At 32.3% G+C, this 23,853-nt stretch overlaps 1 protein-coding gene across 1 annotated transcript in view; it reads right to left on the bottom strand.

Annotated features, from left to right (window-relative positions):
• The window catches only part of LOC133194003 (zinc finger MYND domain-containing protein 11-like), a 187,921-nt gene that overhangs the window by 88,918 nt on the left and 75,150 nt on the right, over positions 1 to 23,853 (bottom strand). The window lies entirely within an intron of this gene.

The following is a 23,853-nucleotide window of genomic DNA, read 5'->3' as shown; positions in this document are numbered from 1 at the left end:
AGTATTTTTTTTTAGAGTGTTTTGTTTTGTTTTTAGTAATTCGGCGCTTTTGAGAATTCACATTAATTTCCACCACTTCTTAAATATATTGTACCACAGTACATCAGAAATTTCTCCTTCCATGCAGTTAATGTATGGTGAGTAGCTTGGTTGAACATTTTCTGGGCAATATATATATATATATATATATATATATATATATATATATATATATATATATATATATATATATATATATATATATATATATATATATATATATATATATGAAGTTGTGGGTTCCAGTTTAGCTGCGTCAGATCAAATTTACTTCCAATGACTGAAATGTTTCAAAAACTTTCTAAAACTAAAACGTAACGTTTTAACGTAGGTCGCGGGTTTGCTGACGTCGTTAAAACTGGGTACGCAATTTATATGATTTGGGCGACTTTCTTGCGCACATTTGATTATGACGTCACAATGAAAAAAAAATCTGCGATGATTTTTGTTTTATTAAATTCTTCAGTATATCATAATATAGCTATAACTTTTCTTGGAATTGGTAGTTTAGTGTTATATTATTTAAGCATCGACTTATCACAAATAATGAAGGCTTTTAACGATTTGTATAGTCGATACAATACTTAGATATAACTTTTGTTGGAATTGGTAATTTAGTGAAGAAGGCTTATTACGATTCGAATGATCGACACTGGAAGTATTAAAAAACGTTTAATTATATTTGTTATCAATCTCATCTTTTCGGGCCTTTTCTGCAAGACCTCCTGTTAGGGGACAACTATTTATTTCTGAGGGAAAGAGGGGTGGTAAATTTTACCGAGTCAGATTGTTTATTTTCATGTCGGTGAAGGACAGATTATTTATTTCCAAAAAGAAAAAAAAACAAGGACAGATTATTTATTTCTTCACTGAAAAAAGTCTGACAAGCAAAAAGAAAAAAAAAGAAAGAAAGAAAAACAAAGCTGAAAACTCCCATTCTAGGGGGGGGGGAGGGGTGGTGCTAGAACTAGTCAGAGACAGATTTTTTTCTTGCCCAGTCGAGGACAGATTATTTATTTTCAACATTTTCGATGACAGATTATTTATTTCCAAAATCTGCAAGCCCCACCCCCACCCCATACCATCCCCGAATGAAATGTTCGTCCCCTAAGCGACAGCTTGTAATGCTCTTACCTACAGGTTTTATTCACTCTGCTTTCCATGTCAAACTAGTAGAATTAAAGTTCTAAAAAAAAACTGGCTGTTGATTACGTTAGATAAAATTAATTTAAATTCTTGTCCCATTTACCTCTCTGAAAATGCGGTATGTAAAATAAATATTTTGTTTAAATATATACTAAAAATATACAGTAACTGTACTTAGCCGGGACGATATTTGGCAGAAATTCGTAGATTTGAAGGCCTTCCTGGTCTAAATAAAAGCATTTTATATACTTGAATTACTTAGATTAGAGGATACCGTTTTCTGCCAGCACGCTGGAAAAGAAAAATACACAGCCAAATGTAAGGATAAGTTTAATCTACTGTTGTTTTACGTCCCTTGCGTGAATTCAATAATATATAAGACGTACAAAAAAACCTAATCTGAAGAGAAACATGTCTAATAATCATTCCATTGATATTGAATTATTATGATACGATTCACGGGTCACTTGAAAGCAGATAGACGTGAATTTTTTTTTTATAAAAATTATTTTGTCTTATTTTTCTGCACTGAATACCGGATAGATATTCACGACGTCAAGCATGACGTCACGATATTTTATGACGTCGTTCTTAAAAATGTTACATTTTGCGATATAAATATTACATTTTCTTCAACAGTGAAATACTGTGATTTATTTATTGAATAAAAGTGATATTCTCTCACAGTGTGAAAGGATACCAAAAATGATATTCTCTCACAGTGTGAAAGGATATCAAAGTAAAAAATAATTTCTGGCTTGTCCTAAGATAGAGATATAGTAACTAAGCATTTTGATAGAGCTAAAACTGCAAATTTCTTCCTAAATATGTTGCTAAAATCCATGCTATGTAATGTTTTCAATCTGACACACAACTTCTAAGCTATGACGTCTCAACCACTCAACTATGACGTCAAGCCTATGACATTGTGTTAAAAGAAAAGACAGAGGCAAAGGAAAAATCAAAGAAAATGTAATAAACAGAAAATTCAATGTTTTTTAGATGAATATGGAATTTATTTAACTCGTGAGACAGGATTTTTTGATATTTTCACTCGTGCTTCGCACTCGTGAAAATATCAAAAAATCCTGTCCCACTCGTGAAATAAATTCCATATTCATCTACAAAACATTGAATATCCTCTATTTATAAAGCAATTATCCATATTAAATAACGCGAAAACTAACCCGAAGACATATTAATTTTATCACATTAATTTATTTCAAATCAATTCTTTGTTGAAATATCAAAGGGGAAACAATTTCGTCTGCACCATTTAAAAGTTATTGAAAAATTTTTAAGCAAAATCTTGCCTCAAAAAGAGCCGAAAACGACGTTTTATAATTTAATAGAATACCGTCAAAAATGTTACGACAACAATGGCATGTTTGAGATTTAATTACACAAAAACGGTGCAGACGAATTTTATAAAATTTTCAGAGAATGTAAAACGAAGGTATAGGATTCATATAATTAATTTTCATGGTATGTTTTCGGACACTTTTAAATGGCCTGCAAACCCGCGACCTACGTTAAAACGTCAAACATTTCCCTTTTAAAAGAAGTTCATCCTTTGAAAGGAAACTGTGCGTTTAATTTATATCACCAGATGTGTACTTTATTTTTCATGCTGTCTTTCTCATTTCTTTATCACTTCCGGTCTGATGAAAACGGAAAAATACTATGTTTTCATTTTCCCCTTTAATTGTCTTAGTGTAAATATACTTCTAAAACTCTTTATCCATTCTCACATGGTGCCGAGGTCTTATCTTATATTTAGCCAATCATCTAGCGTAATTCTCGGTGGAAATCATTGAAGAGATAAAGTTCTCTCCCCGTTTAAAAGACTGGGGCTCCCTAAGTTTTTGGACTTTTTACGTGATTGCTTTAAGGTTGTCATCGAGAAATATATTTACAAGTAATAATGTGTCCAGCCGGGCCATAGTTGAAAGAACTTCTAACACTAAGTGTTTGCTTTTTATAACGTAGCAATTGAAGATGTCCATTAATGTAATTTGCTTTGGCTATGTTTTATTGTTTGCCTTTTGATTTTTTAAAAGTCTAATCAAATTAATATATTTAAAAAAATACAATGGCAAAACTTATCAAACCCTGCCGAATATACTCATGCATGACAAAGACGTATATATATTAATTTTGTATAGCTTGATCGTATGCTAAAAACAAGCATGCTATCATATTTTGCGCATAGTATTATCCTCTGGTTAGCTATCTTGAAAAATTAAGTTGTAATAAGCTAAGCATAACACATTTCATTTTCAAAAAAGGTTGGGGTATTTTATATTAATGATAAAAGCCAAAGGAAAAATGACTGCGTGCACAACGTTGCATAAAGCTACAACTTTGCCCATTGTAGGGTTCAATAAGTCTGGGTTGATGTACACTAAAATTTGAGATACAATCATAGGTAATGATGGAATAAATGTGGTCAGTATCGCCGATTGTAACATCTTAAACGCCTTCAGTTTCCACATGGTCCCACCCTGCTTGCTTCGCTGTTTTGTTGTGTGTGCAGACGTGTTTGTTTCATGTAATGGCCCACTCTGAGAGGACATAGGTATATCTTGACCTCTAACACTAGCATCAATTGTTGATGGTCCTGGAGCACATGTTGAATTTTGATTGCTATGCTGGACTTTTTCATCCAAAGTTTTAGTAAATACGGGATTTACCTGATTATTGCCCACAGTCCTGGTTTTGTTAGAATCTAAGACGGAAATTGATATTGGTGAGATAAGCCTTCTAATTTTTCGGGCCAAATACAGATAGATGCCAAATATTGTAAGGATTTCTAGGGAGAGTGTAGTCCTGGAGAAATTGAGAACAATTCGTACATTATCCCCAAACAATTCATGAGGTTCACAATGACTTGCTTCTTCCCGAGGGAATAAAATACAGAAAGGCAAAAACAGAGTTATAGAAAGTATCAAAGAAGTCACCAAGAAAATCAATCGGCATTTGAATGATGTCATCAACTTGAAGTAATTCTTCAGAGCAATAGAAATTGCAAATAAACGTTCGATGCACAGATACAGCAGATGAACAACTACGACATGCCTCCCGGCAACTCCAAGAAGGTTAATTAGACTGCAAAGGTATACATTGTATATTTTCCAATACACCAAAAAAAATCCTGAAACGTCCACTACAATTTCGGTTGATGCAATACTTACGAATATGAGGCACTGATTGTGTTTTCTAAGGTGTTTGTCCTTCATCATTAATGCACAAGAACATATGTTCAATGCTACTGAGGTAGTCAGAAGAATGCCAGCTGAAACGTAGAAGATCTGAGAAGAATCCCTTGTTTCGTAAGACGATGTTTCGTTGAACATTGTGTCGATCCCTGTCACAATACTATATCTTACGTCAATGTAAAACTATTTCAATAATCATGAAAATAAAAAAGTTATATACACTGCTGAACTGATTAAAAATTAATACTTCATGTACAATCTGATATAACGAGTGATAATGCTGGTAAGTGAGTGATAATGCATTTTTACCTAGCTTTCGCAGATACAAATTTCATCGAAACATTCATATAACACCATTCAATGAATATCACACACAAAATGTAAATTAATTAGTTAACGGACACCAGGTGAACAATGACATATCGACGCCGTGAAATCGTAAGGTCGTAGGTGCCACTTACGACATTATTGTGATTTTTCGATTTTCAAATTACATCTTCTCACAAAAATGGTGGTTATATTCCATATAGTTACCATGGTTACACAAAATATTAATTTGTCGTATTTACAACCCATCGATATGGAAGGTTGTAAGTGGCACATACGACATTATCTGTTACTATTTGACTGAATCTGAATGGTCGTATGTGGCAGATGCGACCTTTCCTTAAAACTTCCGGCACTATTAGTTTGCAAACATTGTTTGCTGGTGGTTGCATGCATAATATAAAAAAGAAATGAATAGTTGAACAAATAGATTTTGATAAGAAAATTATAGGCTAATTGATGAAAAACAATTATTTCAGAAGTAATACATGTACGTTTATAACAACATAATATTAAAATATTTCAGCCTCAATGTAGAATTATTACTCTAAATTTATTATGTTTGCATGTAAAAGTTTTGGCAAAATTTTTTTTCATAAGTAAACAAACTTTGATTTAGTGCATTCCTGAATGTGCTAGATAAAAACGCACAAAAAGACATTTAGCAATGTACTTTATGTGCCAGAAGGTACGTTTTGCCAAAAGCGCTAATTAAAACAAATAGCAAAATCTATTAAGTTTACTGTATTTAAAAAAAAATGCAAGTTTATCACATTCAAAGTAAAATTATAAGCAGGATTTACAGCATTTAAAATATATTAAGGCATTGTCATGTTTTTCTGCACCCAAATAAAAACAAATGTTACCAAAAGATTATATTAAACAACATTTCAACTGAAAGTTAACCAATAATTATATAAATTATAAGAGTAGACCTATAATGTGATGGACACTTACGTAGCTATAACTTGTCTCACTTGCTGAACGTTTTAAACCATACTATTTTTTTTTCTTTAATTTTTAATGCAGATGCGAGTTCAATTATATCGAACATACACTTAATACAAATATAAGAATTACTGATTCTGAAAATTATAACTGCAAATTAGTTACAGAATATACTAAAAAAAAAAAATCAATAAAAAACTGTGATGGCCAGAAAATCAATTCTTAACATGAAAGAAAAAAAAATATCAGCTAAAAATTGTAAGGATGATGACGGTACGACAGAGTTAAATTTTCAGAGAAAAAATAGAGTGAAAAGCAAAAGCTACATTTGGAGATAGAAAAAGGAAGAACAACCCCTCTTTATTACTTGGCCCCATCTTTCAGTAATAAAAAGACAAAAAGTAAGAAAATATTAACTTAAAAAAAATATAAAACAAGCAAACGAAAAATTCAAAGTAACGAACTATGTTGATCACCTTTCCTTTTAAAACGGTTGGAAAATGTGATGGCTCTTCAATTGAAGATGCACCTTTTGAAGATGTCGGGAATAAAGTTTTTTAAATTGTTGAACTCGACTGAGGGAAAAAAACATGAATTGAAAATGACGGCATCCTTTCTAATACGAAAGGTGATAGATTTTTTGATCTAGATGATAACGATACTAATATTTTTGAAAACAAATCTTTTTTTCATGAAGATTCCTATACATTGTTACCACATGCAGTAAAATGTTGTTTGACCAGATTTTAATGATGCAGGCTTATTTCAACACAAATTTAAGGACGACGGACCTAATTCGAAATTTCACGCCACTGCACAGAAAACCGCGCATATGCCTTGAATCAAATTGACTTAATTATGTACTGCAAAAGATGAAAAAATATACATTTTTAATTCTTTTAAAGATGTTCAAACGTTTCCCCTCAATTCAAAAATATTGTAAATATTTCGATTTATATTCATTTGTTGATTTTATAAATAAATAATTTATTTGGCCAAGGTATTTTCATTGAAAATTTCCCCCGAAATGTGCCCTACATCTGTGTTTGACACGACCCCCTGAAAAATCTACGTCGATGACCCATTTATTTTTGGTAAATTGTCTTGTTAACATTGTCCTTTAATATGAGTAAAAATTCTATTGCAGAATTTTTTTCAATGATCACTCATATACCCTACATTGGCAATTTCCCATTACTAGTAATTCTCGACTTCCATTGCCAACTTTTGAAACGCTGCCCATTAAAAATCTTCATCGATGACTATCTGATTTTTTTTTATAGATTTTAACTCACCAAAAGTCACTTTACCTCATATTAAAATTTGAATGAAAAATCTATTGCAGAAATGAATTAGGTCCGTCGTCGTTAAAACGAAAAAAAGAAGAAAACTGCACCAAGGTCTGATGACACAGATCTGATGCCCTATAACCCTGACATTTTAAAAAAGGAAAATAAATCAAGTAAAATAATATTAAGGTGAAAGCAGTCAAATTGCATCAAATCTTTTTCTCTATTGCAGTTACTGTACATCATTGCAGGAAACGCAGATTAAACGGTTTCTCGAAGATCATATTCATCAGGAATTTGAACAGTTTAGGAGAAATGTGAAAAATTTCAGCTGTTTGGCAATGTCTTCCCTCGAAAAAAACATCTTTGATTTGATCCTCCAGAAAAGGAGGTGTTAACAATATTCTGGCGCTTTATAAACTGCCCAACTAGGAGAAAAAGGATGGATCTAGCAAGCAACACTACCGGAACATAGGAGCAAAAAGAGGCCACTTTCCAAAGAAAAAATTAAAATTTGGACGTTGTGCTTTACAAAATATCCTGATAACAGCAAAAATATTTGTCAGTGTTGCTTACTTTAGCAAGAGGTATTGACTTTAAATTTCAAAACATCATAAGGCTACAAAGTGTTTGTACGAGTATTCAACTCTATGTCCACTGTCATGTAATATATTCTTTGAAAAACAGTTTTTATTGCCTCCTGTAAAGTACCAAAATTCCACATACGACCTTTCATTTCCACGGCGTCGATATACATGATGAATTAAATTATCAATGTTGAGATCCGTGACCGGTCACATTTGCTTTAAATCCCATTAAACCGTGTATCAAAAACGTCAGTCAACCTTCAACCTAACGAATGGTTGTATTTTCAATCAAAATAAAGCTAACGACCATAAAAATTTCGAAAATTGACTTTTATATTAATCGAGATCGTTGTTACCTTTGTAATATTAACTTCTTTGTCAACATCGACGCCATCAAGAACTGGCTAGCCATCCTGCCACTTGCGTAATCGTCACTACCATTGAAATCGGAATTATTAAAGTAGTCAATAATTATCGTCTCATTCATCCCCGAACTGGAAAAAAAAAAACCGATTGTGCGACTTTGGTCTGCAAGCTTGTACTGTTGATGTTACGTTTGTGTTCCTCTCTCTCGAGTTGGTGCGCCCAGATTGCCTCAAAGTCCATTTTCAACAATTTTTCCTCATTTTTATTCGTCATCATAAAAAAATTAAAATAGTGCTATGGCATTTCCATCATTCATTAGATTCCATTTATGTAAAAATCATTTTCGACCACTTTATAATTAGTTCACTCAATCTGTTTTTTTTTTTGTTTTTTTTTTGTTTTTTGTTTTGTTTTAATTCAATTCAATTTACGTTAATTGACCGGGAGTGTCCTGTATATGTAAATTAACGTTGCAGCTAATGCCGCTTAAGTTGGTAATGTCCTTTTTCTGCAACTGCTGCAACATTAACACCCATTCTAACAACCAAAGAAAGCATTTTATTTGCAAGAGATCTTTGTTTCCTAATGATGTCCAAATCATTATTTTGTAAGCTCAATATATAAATTTAACTACTCTCAAAATCAAATTGGGGGGGGGGGTGTTCAGATCAAACACCACTTAGTTTCATGCATACATCTAGAATCATTCAATGCTGACTTTTAAAAAGAAAATTGTTTGCTATGTCTACAAGATCAAGGTCTCCTCCTCTTAATACCGGGTAAGAATAGCATGTTATTTTTTTGACTTTATTCCTAGATATCAGGTAATTTTTAGAAACTCGCAAAATGGATAACAAAACATGACATCGTTTAGGCTCTGATCACAATTTGTATTGTTTAATTGGATGTTTAAGCATGATTTATATTCGTTATCGTCACATTTTATTTTTCTGTTTATACTTCAATAATTCCATATGTGTACATTCATTAAATTTCATCTTCCCAATAAATTTTAAATCACAAAAAGAAAGAAACAAAAAGAATATAGTCCTTACAATTGACATTAAAGAAGTTTCCTTCAAGTCTTTTTTCTTTTTAATTATGGCATAGACCCGTTGAATAAAAATTTCTAATCCAACAGACTGATATAAAATTTTTGAGGTGATTGATGTAAAAGTTTCGGTCTCAATGTTTAATTCGTTTTTCTTTAATAAGAAAACAATTTCAGTGTATTTCTATCTATTAGGTCTATTTTGTTCTCAACACTTAATAAAAATCACGCAATAGATACGTCACAATGGCTAATTGGTTACAACTCTTATTTTAATCTGTATCATCTGTTATATATTTTGATTGTTTACTGATTATAAACGTTTATGACTAACAGCTCCTCCATCTTCAACTTTTCACTTTCATCTGCATATATATATATATATATATATATATATATATATATATATATATATATATATATATATATATATATATATATATATATATATATATATATATATCATTACAAAGAAAACCATTATCAAACATTAAGGGTAATACCTTTTTAATTTCTCAAAGTGTGGACAAAAGATACAAAGGAATTTTGTGTCTTTATTTCTGTCCATCTTCTATCGTTATGTCAATCTCACAAACTGTAAGTCATGAACTTGGAGAGGGGGTGGGTAGAGGGAGTGGGTGGAAGGATCTTCATATCAGAGCCAATCACTCTCAAGGAGAAGTTAATGAAATTTTCATTTCAGAGCCAATAATTTAATGAAGGTGATGAGTTTCGTACTCGGTACTCCAAACCAGTCACTTTCAAGTAGAAGGTGATGAGGTCGTTAATTAGCTCAAAGCCAATCAATTTCAAGGAGAAGGTGAGATCTTTATCTCAGAGCCAATCAATTTCAAGGAGAAGGTGATGAGATCTTTATCTCAGAGCCAATCAATTTCAAGGAAAAGGTGATGAAATCTTAATCTCAGAGCCAATCAATTTCAAGGAAAGGGTGGTGAGGTCTTTAGTTCAGAGTCAGTCAAGGTGATGAGGTTGTTTTCTCAGAGCTATTCATTTTTAAGGAGTTGATGAGATAATTGGTTTCAGTTCCCCCTTAAACGTTCCAAGGACGTGATTTCATTTGCAAAATTATATAATCTTTACCTCTTTTATTGTTAGCATAGAATATATTCTTCAGTATAATAACTATGGACTTTTGTGCTTTAATTGGTAAATTGGTAAAACGTATTTTTGTTTTCTTAGATGCTTAAAATATTTAACTCAATTGACTGATTTAAATTCAATTGATTGACATCTTCTTCAACTTATGTGAGCACCGGTTAATATCTTGTTTCATAAATTTATATTTTGTGTAATATTTTTAATAGTTTTAAAGGTGGCATGTAAAGGTACGGAAGCCGGTAGGTGCCAGGTAGAAAAATATTTTATCTGGCGGCCGCCAGAAAGTTATCTGGCGGTCGCCAGATAAAATATTTTTTCTACCTGGCACCAACCGGCTTCCATATAAAGGAGAAGATTGGTGAAGAATTCTTACTGTAGTACCGACTTCAAAATTGATTTTTTCACCGAACAGATAACATTTTATGTAAACATTGTAAACCTAAGACTAACGGGATTAATTTCTTGAAAATCAATTGATGCAGGCTATTTACAGGATAAATAGAAATCTTCGCACTCAATTGATATCAGTGAAACAAGAGGCCCATGGGCCACATCGCATACCTGAGCACTTTGTACACTGCAAGAGAAGAGCAAAAGCAGTTCAGTATTCAATTTGAATAGTTTAAATATATACTAGAAAGTGGTCCAATCTTACTGCCAGTGGTTGATGATTTGAACATACTTGAATCTACACTATCCCAGGAAGGTTCCATATTAACATGACTAATCATGATTTTAATTTATTACTTCCATAAAAATCTGATTAACTTAAATGGCATGAACATTGTAAGCAATTTTACAATATATTTGAAATCCATTTCATTCACATTTTTTACATTGAGCAAATTGAATTTTGTATTATTGTTTAATTTCAAACGAGGACCGTTCACGGTAGCTCAGTCAGTCCTGAGCCTCTCAGTCGCTTCGTGATCGGGAGGTCGTGAGTTCGAATCTCGGCCGCGACTGACCTAAGTCGATAAAAATGGGTAGCAACTGTTACTTCGCCATGCGCTCGGCACTTTGATGTGAAATGTGCGGGTCCTTTGGATGAGACCTTAAAAACCGAGGCCCCGTGTCACGGCAGACGTTGCCACGATAAAGATTCCTCAGTGCTCAATGGCCCTGAGTGCCGAGTAAAGGTCAAAATTTGAATCCCTTCACCGGTATATTCTGACGTCTCTATAAGAGTGAAAAATTCTCGAATGGGGCGTAAAACAACATACAATCAATCAAACAATCAAACAAGTAGATACATGTTTATAGATGTAGATGAGGATGATGTGAATGCACAAAGTGCAATATTAGTTTATGGTATATTTTTGTATATTCCATCACATTACACAATGTTTTTCATTCACAGAGCTTCGATCTAACTTATCTTTAAACAAAAGGATCCAGGTTTCAACCTACAAGGACATTCTACTTAATAGTAATTTTGAAAATTAACAAATTGGCAGGCAGATGAAATATATGGAGATAACGAACAGTATTCAAGCTCAAAAGTCCATTATACAATACAAAATAGGAGCAGAGCAAACACGGACCTCCAAACATCAGAGGTGGGATCAGGTGCCATCGCAATCAGACAAAAATGGCATACTTTTTGTCAAAATTCTAAGATGATACGGTTTGTCTTACAATGAATCGCTACGGATGTTTCTCAGATAGTCATTGAAACTTCTTATTTTCTAAAACCACTGTTGATTGTCTTCATTTGACCATTAGATTCTGGCAGATTAATTACATATATTTTAATTAAAGTAGTCAACTATAATTAAATTGGCATTATGAAATTATAAAAAAGCTATTGTAATTTATTATACTTAACAATTAGAATATACAAAATGAAGGATTGCTTGCTCAATCCCATCATAAATAGCTTAGTACAAACATGAGTTGTGATTGGCCGAGTCTCTTAATGATCCATGTATCAAAATTCTAAAATATTAAAAATATGTCTTCTATGATATTCAAAACTCTACTTGTTTTCCGTTTACCTTTGAAATCCATATAGTTTTTTTTATCACTTTGCATGACATTATTGTGAAAATTTGAATGGAAAATTAAAATCTATGCTACTAAAGGACAAGGTATGGTAACGGCCGAATCTGGCCCCTTGTTTGATGTAAAAATCAGAACAAAGTTAAAATTGTGAAAGTTTGTTGTTAAGAGCTTAAAACAATGCTTGTTTTAAAACCAGCACTAATTTTGATTCAAAGCTTACACGGGGCAACAAGAGGGTGCAGAAGTAGGACATTTTCCCGAATTTCCTCAATTCTGGTGGAATTTCATCAAATTTTAGATACTTTTCACTTCGGGAAACATAGAGCACAAGCTTGCCTATCTGGGATTTTAATACATAAAATGCATCTGATACTAGTGTATGAAATATATAAATTTGGTAGATAGGCAAGCTTGTGCTGTATGTTTTCTGAAACAAATGTACAGAAAAATCGATGAAAATTTGCATAAAAATGAGAAAATTTGGAAATTGTTTTATTTTCTGACCTTCCTGTGACCTCTGTGTATTCCATAACTTAGAACCAATGCTCATTTTGTGACAGGGGTAACAACAGGTTTCTATTGATAAACTGTTGCATCATATATCAGACATCCCAAACCAGGGGCCAAAAAGGGGTCTTAGTCTATCTTGTCCTTTATTCATTTTCCTTATATAATTATGGCTTTAGTTGTTATTTTCATGTTTTTTTTTTCCTTTTTGAAAGATTATATCATCTGTCCTTTAACAAAATGCATTTATTACCAAGATTTTTGGCAAAGTATTCACAGGAAGTCCAATAATAGGATTCAATTTCAAAAACAGATATATTCTGATATATCCATCTACTATCCCATTTTTTGAAACCACCGTCTATCAAGCAAGGCAAAAAATCCAATAGTCCCTGATGGATCATTATACAATTTTATTTCAGTGAAATTAAACCACACATCAAGTAAAACATGGTATATTCAAAAGGTACATGAAATTTTGAAAGAAAACTCAGAAAAACAATGTGATCCTCTTAGCCTACTTTGATCAGTCTAATTATATGATGTGTTTTTAATTCCAATGGCCAACTCTATAAAACTCTTATAGAAAGACCTGCTTTGCAACACTGCGTTACATACAAAATTAATATACCCTTTAAGTGACTACAATAATTTAACTGTTACTTTTGTTGTTGTAAAAATGATTTAATTTCACCAACACATTCAACAATCTTATCTTCTGGAAGCCTAACTCCATTGTAACTGAATCCAATTCATATCCCGAGTAAGTTATGATATAACTATTGCCAGGTGCACGTAACTCCTCCCAGCCAAAATTTCCTTTTATATCAACTTGGGATTTTGAAAAGCAGAATTTATTTTTTTTTTACCAGGGCATTCTCTTATATTTCCAACGAAAGATCTTTTTTTAAAAAAAACGTTTATTAAAGCTTTGGATTCATCATCATAACCAGCTAGCCATTCAGGTAATCTGCTTTCTTTCCCTGTCGCCATCCCTTTGTTAGTATATTCTTAGGTTGTTTTAATCGTTTATTGGTCGAACTTTTTAGGAAAGGAAAGGGCTTTTTCGTTTTATACAGTGCATAAATTGGTGATAGCCACCACAGCAATACTACTTGCGACATATATTTTTGAATTGCACAAAAATCTCTTCATTATGGAGTAATCTTAGTATGCACATTTTTACAAAAACTTCTAAAAGAGTTGGGTTTAACATGTGTAATATTATTTTTGGTGAAACTCCATTATCTTATCATAACAGGGTGATGAATTTCATTATTCTATATACAAAGCAATATATATTTTCCTGCTTGAAGCAAAACAAAATACCTATGATTAATGGGCTGCTACATTATTTAAATCTTAAGTACAAAATAGAAAAATGCATATCAAAAATTTGAAATGAAGAATTTTGAAAACTTATGGTCACCATGGATAAATATTTTTGAGTAATAAACATTTATTTAAGCACTAACAATAATTATTTTTTTTCAAATGGAATATTTGTATCTGTTAATAATTTTCTTTTATTTTATTCTTGTTTAAAGTCAGAATGGGAAGTGTGAATGTGTGAGAGAATGTGAGAAAAAAAAAATTCAGCATGTTACTTGATATGTCTCTTTTTCAAATAAAAAAAAATACTACTTGTTTTGGGAGAGACAGAATGAACCTGTAAGGCACTGCATGCTTGCCTTCGTGATACTGGAAACAAGGCACTTTTGGAATGGACCCTGATTGCATCTCCTTAATTTCACAACTGACTTTTGTCTAAAGCTAGCATTTACATAGAATTTCATGTGAAAATCTCCCATGCCACCTGTCCTTGTAAATCTAGCAGTTTAAATTCGGCATAATTTTTTAAAATTTTACCTTTGGCATCAGCAATATTTCTTACGGCCTCTTAATGCTAATTTTTCCTGCTATTCGGGATATTTTCACAATATTGCTGTATACCGGTTCATAGCGATTCCAAGCTGTAATCCAGTAATGAATAGATGAAATACATGAGTTTTTTTCAGCATCATTCACAACTTGGTTAATTAACATGATCATGAGTTTCACCATTCTCATTTGCAAAAAGGGATGAACCTTTTTTATTTATCTATTCTTAACAGTCTATCAAAATCAATGTACTGATTAGACCTGATCTTTACCTAGATTTTTCAGACATAAGAGCTTCTATTGCTGTTCTGACAAATCCTGTTTGTCCATTACATTTGTTTGGATCAGCGCCAACGGGCAATGCACTAGACTGAGAATTTACGATAACACTTTATCTGTAAAGGGAATCTGTGAAATGTATGCACAATACTATGTCAATACTCACCTGAATATCTGAATATCAGAATTCGATGAACTACTTACATCGTCGTCAATAAGTGTTGTTAATAAAGTCATAACCCTTTCTGTGACATTTTTGGTGATTTTTACAACCACATCACTTAGTCCTGAGACTTGCTCTGCCACCAACCTCCTTTTCTTTTCTTGCCAAGAAGTAATTGTCTGGACTGCTCGTGCCCCAATTGACTGTCTCTTTGGAGACATGGTATATATGCTGAAAAAAAATATACTTCTTATTCTTTAGTGATGATGTAATATACTTCAAATATATGGCATAGGCCCTTAATTTGCGAAAAAAATGGCCAATAGAAACTGCACAACAGATACGGTCAGATTTACTTTTTTTAAACAATGAGTAAAAATAGCAAGGGATTTGGTACTTAATCAATCATAACGGTTCATGCAGACATTGTTAACACATCTAAACATTATGAATCATTCACAGTGTGACATCTTAAATAAAACAATGAAATTGTTTTTAAAAAATGCTTGTTCTATGTTAACGCTTAAAATAATTTGAAGCTGTCCATTGCACAGCTATGTACTTTTCACATTGTCCTAAAAGAAACTGGAAAACAACTTTATCTGAATGACCGAGAGCACATTTTTTCCATGCACGATTTCTATTGGGCATTTAACAAAATCTTCTCCTTTCTAAAATCACTTGCATCTGCCTCTCGTAATTTGGCAACGTCCAAACTTTCGAGGACTATGCAGACGCTATAACTTCTTGATTTTATTTTGAAATTATTTTGTTAACAGTGAAAAAATTTTCGTCAAAGACTTTTTGGTCATAATAACTTTTAATAGAAGAGTTAATTAAAATGTTGACGAACTACTTGTGATTATGTCTAAAGGAATTTGAAAATATGGATTTTTTAAGCATAATGATAGTTTAAAATTTATATGTGTATATTTGAAAGCTTAAATAAAACCTATTATTTAATACATTTGTATATATTGCTTTTAGTTTTCTAACTTTTATACGCAAAAGTAAATTCAAATATCACGATAGAAAGTAATGAAATAATGGTTTCAAAATGAAAATAAGGTGAAGATAATGAACAGAGATCGATCTCAAAAAAATCTACAATCAATACAGATCTGTGCCCTGGCATAAAACACGAACCCCGGAAATTACAAGATGGGATCAGGTGCCTAGGAGTAAGTATCCCCTGTTGACGTCACCTCCGCCGTATAAGCCATTTGTATTGATATGGTATACACTGGGCAATACGTAGCCAAATTTAGTATAAAAACAAAATCCTAAAAATTGGCATGAAACACTTCAGCCAAAATACGACCTAATGATAGTTTATATTTATTAATAATGTCATTATAACGACCATAGAATTTAATGCTGACTTTAAACGAGGCATTTGAAATCCATGTAACATAAACTTATCTGTCAGCATTCTGACTCGGTTTGAAAATTGATAGTATTCACAGCATGCACTTGAGTATCGAATAAGTTGGGAGATTTAAACACCATATGCAGGTGACAGCGGAAAATTATTACATAAATGAGGAAAGTCATCCTCTTTTTTTAAATTATCAATCGCTCTGGAAACACGAAAGAAACATGTTAGAATTTTAGCCTTTTCATAATAAAGGGTTATTGGACTTTGAATATTTACACGAGTTAACTGTACAAATTCACGAGCTTGTGAGTGCATTTGTACAGATTACAAGTGCCAATACTCACCAGTATAAGTTCAATAACTCCTTCATCAAATAGCTAAAACAATTTTCTTTCGATTTATGTCTATTGTTTGAATCAAATAACTCAAAATTACTGAAATTTTTTGAGTAGGTATTGATATTGAAACTGTGCAATATCACCGTCTGTCCTGGAAGTGTTCATCATTCCAATGACCTACCAAACGTTATGAATTGCTTATAGAGGTTTTTATTGAGGCCTATAGGTCTTAATTATTAAATTTTAATTTCAATTCTATGTAAAAATAGACACATCTTACGTAGCTGCCACTACCCATCATAAATATTGCCGTTCATTGGTTGACAAGACGACGTTTTTGTTTACAAAACATTAGATATTGGACGCTTGCATTCGGAATGTTTCGGGGCATACTCGTATACGTTTTGCAAACTCAGCATTTAATAAAATGCCAAGATTTTGAATATTTTTTTTTATTATAAACCTTTTAATAGGTATATAATTATGGAATTTAGAGTAGCTTGGGTTTTAAACCATATTCGATAACAAGTTTTACTGACATTAGATATGATTCTATAGAATATTGTCAAAAGAAATTATCCTGCATCCAAACAACTAAAAATTTGAATTTTCCAATCATTAATGAGTTCTTGAAAGAGTTCCAAGCATTTTCACAAAGGGAGTGCTCCGTTTAACATCTGAATCTCAGGAGTCATGATAGTTTACATGCGACGAAAAAATTCGCACTATTAGAAAAATTCTTTCATTGAATTAATTGTCGTCGACAATTATGTTGTCTTTCCACAGCCCCTCTGGATAATCAATATTTGTGTAAACTTTGTCTACAGGCACTCATTTATTACATGATATGGTGAAATAAAATACATTTTCCCATCAAAACTGTTATATTCATCATTAATTTCCCATATTTTGACTTAAATCACATTGTCACAAATCAATACAATTATGGACCATGTCGCATAAATGATGTAAATTTAAAGGGATATTATAAGACGTCGTTAAGATATTTGGGTCGGAGCTCTACGAAAGAGTGATGAATTCTTGTATAAGGAGTCCAGCAGAAAGTATATCATTTATGAATCTCATTACCTCTTATTTGAATTAAATTGTGTTAAATGTCTAATAGCATCATATTTTACAGAGAAACACAACAGTCAAAAACTTTAATCCAAATTCATTAAATAACACTTCAATTCCAAAATCAAACAGAATTTTTCCCTTGAAATCGATGTTTCATCCAACCACATGTATAAATTATCTCTTAGTTAACATTTTATGTATGCCATTATATATGACACTTCCCTGTATTTACTTCCTCTAATTTTTCCTCTATAGACACTCAAGGGAAAATTGATTCAACGAAATCCATAATTATATTTTCTCTTTTCACAATCTAATACTTACGTGGTAAATCCATGGAAAGCAAATCTCATGCAAAAACATAACTAGACGGCAATAAGGAAAACATTGAAATTCTCATATCTTGTGATTTGTCATCAACAAAATTTGTTAAAATCAATCTAATTCTGCAAACAAGTACTTTGAATTTGATATTAAAGGGATGCTGGAGTTTTTTCATTGACAATATTTATGTAGTCTTCGGAGACTAAGTCTTCCAACTACAGTGGCTGCAACGTTATTGTTGACAACTTACACGAACGATCACGTAACACGAACGATTCCGCACGATTAAACCTGTTAGACGAACGATCCTTCACGCACACGATTCTACACGTTACACGATCTTTCACAATTGCTAACGCAAACGCACGATTCTTCACGCAAAATAGTTAAAGATATTTAGGAGTGGATATTTTCAAAACGAAAAATTAAGACTTAGTATAGTTATTTTATATTAAAATAATTATTTGTGCAATTAATCGACTTTGGAAAATTGAAAAAAAAAAACTATTTAGAATGGATATTTTTTAAACTAAATAAGATTTTATCGTTATTTAAGATTACAAATAATTATTTATGTAATTCTCCGACATTGGAAAAGTAATTTTTTAAGCTTTTCGATACGTACAGATGTAATTTATGATCGATTGCTGCATATTCTATTAAGTGATATACGTGGGCCGTGAGTATGGTGAGATTTGATTCTATTGATTTTTTTATATGCAGTAAGGGCGGATAAGATTTTTAAAAATGGCATAAAATGAATTAAAACTATATCCATCTTTGCACTGGTGAATCTCTAAAATAAGCAGTTATTTTGCAATTCATTTATTTGCAGAAATTATAAATAATAAAGTATCTAGGATAAACACTGTTTAAAGAAACCCCGACAATCATGTCGTGTACATTCGCCGACTTAATATTTATTTAAGCATTGGGAATTATTTTATTATTTTTTGTAAAGATATACGTTTTTAATGCATCAATATAAAAATATCTTGAACCACAATTAGCAGTAAACATAACCAACGTCAGAGAAAAAAATCGTAACATTTATTATTATTTATTATTTACGCTATTTTAAAGAGAATACAATATTGTACGACTACTATATTGCTTACTTACTAGCGATAATTAGTTCGTTCACTTTTGTAAACCGCGCTCCATTTTTTTCTTATTACAATTAAAACAGACAATCGAAATGCTTGTTTAACAAATTACATTCCGATAAAAACTTACAAAACGAAATTTGCACGTTTCTTACCGCACGATCACGCACGATTAAAACCGCAAAAGATTGAGCCTGATACACGCACGATCTCTCACGTTACACGAACGATCACGCACATTACACGAACGATTCTACACGTCGATTAGTTTGTCAACAATAACGTTGCAGCAACTGTAACATTAGAATTTCGATTGACACTAATTGCGCTCCTTTATTAGCCGACCTCTTTTTATATTCCTATGAAGCAGAATTTGTTCAAAAGCTTCTACATGAGAACATATTCACAACATCTACATGTATGTAGTCTTCGGAGACCAATTCTTTCAAAGAACTGTTGAAATTTCGATGGGCACTAATTGAGCTCCTTTATAGCCGACCTCTTTTTATATTCCTATGAAGCAGAATTTATTCAAAACCTTCTACATGAGAAGAAGAACACACTTGCTGTGTCCTTCAACTCGACATTCAGATATACCGACGACTGTTTACAAATTAACAATAGTTACTGTCATTCATATGTCTATTCGATATATCCTACTCGAAATAAAATATACCACAGAATCTGACATAACTGTTTCATATTTGGATGTTTTACTGACAAGACGATAAGGGCCAACTAACAACTATATTGTATGACAAACGAGATGACTTCATCTTTCCACTGTCAACTTTCTTTATGTACAATATTCTAACTTTATATTTGGTGTTTACGTCTCCCAAGTTATTAGATTCTCGAGAGCATGCTCTGAGTACGTCAATTTGTAAACCGAGGCGGACTATTGATAGATAAGTAGATATATGTTACGGGGAGACTTTGATTTTATACTAAATTTGACGTCGGAATATTTCATCCACCTGATCAATTGCAATTATTATACATAGAGCTCATGGCGGAGGTGACCAATCGACAGGGGATGTTTACTCCTCCTAGCTACCTGATCCGAACTGTGGAATTTCTGGGGCTCCGTGTTTTATGCTATGTTCACAGATTTGAATTGTTTGTAGATTTTCTTTTAAAGATTGATCACTGTTTGATATCTTCACCTTTTTTCATTCACACTGCAATTAAAAATATTTCAAATGCAAATGATTTTTAAGGTACTCTACACTAAAAAAAACCCATTGAAAACTCTTGATAACTTCTTGAGATACATACCATTTGCAAATGATTGTTGGAATTACAAAATTTTATCAAAATCAATGACGTCAAACGTACGACTTTTCAACATTTTATACAACCATTCCTCACAAAAAATCAAAGTCCTGTCCAGGCTTTTTGACATCACAAACGCTGCTTTCTGAAAAAAAATGGAACACGTAAATCTACTAACCTTGTCATTGGTCATTTGGAAAATTATTTTGCTCTGATTGTACACACAATTACTCTGAAGTGTACATTAAAAAGATGTTTGAGTTTCTGATTGACAATATCTATGTAGTTTTTGAAGATCAGGTCTTCCAATAGTCTGTCGAAATTACCATGGGTAACAGTTGCGTCCCGTTATAAGCTGACCTATTTTTGTATTCATATAAAGCAGAATGTATTCAAAAATTTATACAGGTGAGGTGAGGACACTGGCCTTCAACTGGATATTTAGTTATATCGACGACGTGTTATCAATTAGCAATAGTTACTGTATGTGTACTTAAAAAATTGAGCTTCATATTTTAGCGGCTTTGGCGCAGACAACAATGCGCTAATTCATGAATACCGCAAAGAAATCATTTGTAAACACAATATACGACACGGACATATGTACGCTAATTCTTGATTTCGCCAACAACTCCATACCAAGTAATTGCGCTTAATTTTGAATACGCCAATTTATGTACACGTACAGTACTTCCATTCATATGTCGAATTGATATATCCCAGTGAACTTGAAATAAAAGATACTACAGAGTCGGATACATCTATTTCATATTTGGATATTTTACTAGAAAAAGACGTTTATAGTAACCTAACAACAAAACTTTATGGTAAACGTGATGACTTCAACTTTTCTATTGTCAATTTTCCCAACTTATGTAGTAGTATACCCTTATCACCTGCATATAGGGTTAATATCTCCCAGTTGATTCGATACGTAAAAGCATGCTCCACATACGAACAATTTCTAAAACGAGGCAAGCTATTGACAAACAAGTTGATGAAACAAGGATATGAACAGTCTCGATAAAAGTCATCATTTGGCAACTTCTATGGTCGATACAATGACCTTGTCAGCAAATACAACCTATCATTAAGTCGAATGCTGACTGACGTTTTTCATTCTAATTGTTAGGCCAATATAAACATTGAATTTTCTACGGATTTTCTGTTTGCCCAATCATGACAAAAGAGCACACGGCGGATGTGACCGGTCGACAGGGGACGCTTACTCCTCCTTGGCACTTGATCCCACCTCTGATGTTTTCTATATGTCCAAATTTGCTCTGCTCCCGATTTGTATTGTTTCAATGGACGTTTGAGCTTGATTACTTTTCGTTATCTCCATATTTCATTGCAGACAAAACTGCTAGTACATATACTTTTATTCGTAGCGACCTCTAAATCTAATTTCGCAATATCACAATCATGTAGGTACATGTATATATTAACTAATATTGGATATGACATTGCTGTTTTGTTTGTTTGGTTGTTTTTTTTTAAGTTTGTCTTGCCAATAAACTGAATGTTTTAAACCAGATTTAATCAATTAAAAATTAATCTCAGTAGTTTAGAAAAAGGTCAATTCCAATATTTATCTGATTTATATTCTGTATGAGTTTTTACATTTATGTTGGAACTGGCAAACATTCTTGATGATATTGACAAAAATATTACACAAATAAACCGTTTATTCTTTCTCGTTAAAAATTTACTTTGTGCACTGAAATTTTTATCATAAATTGAGTAAAAGTGATCATCACATTATTGAATTTTACCTATCGTGGTATAAACACTTTCATTGACTTATGGATTTCATTATTGTTGGAAATAATACTGAACAGTTTTAGGCTAATAACCGTAATTTATTTATTCAGAGACATTGATAACAGAAATTCACAATTGTTGGAAATCTCACGATATCTTAATTGCGGACCCTATCTTTTACTTTTCTCAGATCGTGCACTGTTTCAATCACAGAAATCTTTACAATTATCCTGAATAAGTAAAACCTTTTTATTTATATCAACAAATCACTCAGAATGTGAAATTGTTGTACGTTGAGTAAATACTTTAATGAAGGAGGAATCTGAAAAAAAAGCAGCAGTTGAAACGTCCGAAATTCTGACATCTTTTTAAATTGATGGATTTCTTTTCTTCGACTTGTTTGCTATTATTATACAATGTACATGTATACTAATCATACACCTAAATAATAGAATTAATATTATTTTGACTTCCGATGGGATTATTAAACAAATTAAGATTAGTTTAATTAAATTTCGGGAAAATGCTAGGTACATCTAACATTTTAGGAAATAGACCTGATAATTGCTTAGTTGCAAATCTCTGTTATTTATAATTATGCCGAAGTTTTATTCTTCGATATCAACGAATAGTGTGATATATCAGAGTATACCATTTATATGACATACATAGAATTGTTCGTTATATATGGACATTCCCCGCATTGCAACTAAAAAAGATTTACTTAAAGAAAGTATATGCTTAAGCCTTGCTTAAAAAATCCTGGATCCTTAAACATGCTGAAACATAATTTGTTGAATGTTACAACATCTCTAGTTGAGTTGATTGTTGACCTTCCATATTTCCAGGACTGCTCTAAGAACATTCGACTTCTGATTCTTACCATACCATGGGATTTATGTCTCCTAACCAATTTGATATGCAAGAGCACATTCTACATACGAGCAATTTCTAAAACAAGGCAGGCACTGTCAAATAAGTTGATAATAAAAAGATATCAACACTTCCGTTTAAAGTCAACATTTGTAAATTCTATAGGCCATAAAATGACCTTGTTCGAAGTCTATTGTTAGATCAAATGTTGACTGATGTATTTCATACCAATTTTAAGGCCATTATTTCCACACTGAATGGATTACGGATTTTTCTGTTTAACCGAGCAAGATAAAGAGCACACGGCGGTCTTGACTGGTCGGTTAGGAATGTTCACTCCAAGAAACCTGATCCAACATCTGTTTTAATAGGCCTGCCAGCGCTCTGCTCATAATTTTCATTGTTCTAATTGACTTTTGAGCATAATTACTGTTCGTTCTCTTCTCATTTCATGTGGCCTTTTCTTTGTCCAATCAAGCATATAGAAGAATAATGAAGAAATTTTTGTCATACGCATATTTTGTTTCTAATTTTTGAAGCTCCTTCGATGCAGTAGTGCGAAATATGAAGATGGCGAACAGCAATCATGCTCAACAGTCCGATTAAACAATTAAAACTGAGAGTAGCGCAAACAAGAACCCCTGACAATATCGGAGGTGGGATCAGGTGCAATGAAGTAGTAAGCATCCGGTAACACCAGCCATGAACCCTCTGAATGGATCGGTTAAACGAAGTAATTTTATAGACTTTACACTTTTAACCTATTGATCTTGGATGTCCGACTGACCAAG

The sequence above is a fragment of the Saccostrea echinata genome, unplaced genomic scaffold (assembly GCF_033153115.1).
Source record: "Saccostrea echinata isolate AGI-Se365-2 ecotype Australia unplaced genomic scaffold, CSIRO_AGI_Sech_v1 ptg000028l, whole genome shotgun sequence".
In the NCBI taxonomy this organism is placed as follows: domain Eukaryota; kingdom Metazoa; phylum Mollusca; class Bivalvia; order Ostreida; family Ostreidae; genus Saccostrea; species Saccostrea echinata.
Note: the sequence above shows the minus strand (reverse complement) of the source record. Positions and strands in the feature narration are given on the sequence as shown.